We start from the raw sequence: 361 nt of genomic DNA on the forward strand, positions 1-361 counted from the left end.
AAGGAAAAAACAAGCCATCCTTTAGGAAAGAGTCCTTAAACCTACTAGAAGCAGTACCAAAATCAAGTTTTACAGGGACCTGAAACCACTAACAAAGTCCAACTAAAGTACCCAGGTTTTACAAGGACCTGGAAGCATCAGTACAGTTTAAAAACTAAAAGCCAGAAAATAGGACCAAACATAGGAACCGAAAGAAACAACCAGCAAACACAACCTGAATAGGAACCCAACTAGAAAAGAAGAGCCAGGAAACTATTGCAATTTTGTAATCATCTTAACTGCCTCCTTACCAATCTTAGCCATGTCCTGGATGGAGTTAGCAGTTGAAGAAGCAGCAACAATCAAAGCTTTCTTCCTCGAA

This window comes from Cupressus sempervirens, chromosome 1 (genome assembly GCF_028749045.1).
Source record: "Cupressus sempervirens isolate cs-2001-9-10 chromosome 1, ASM2874904v1, whole genome shotgun sequence".
Taxonomy (NCBI): Eukaryota; Viridiplantae; Streptophyta; class Pinopsida; order Cupressales; family Cupressaceae; genus Cupressus; species Cupressus sempervirens.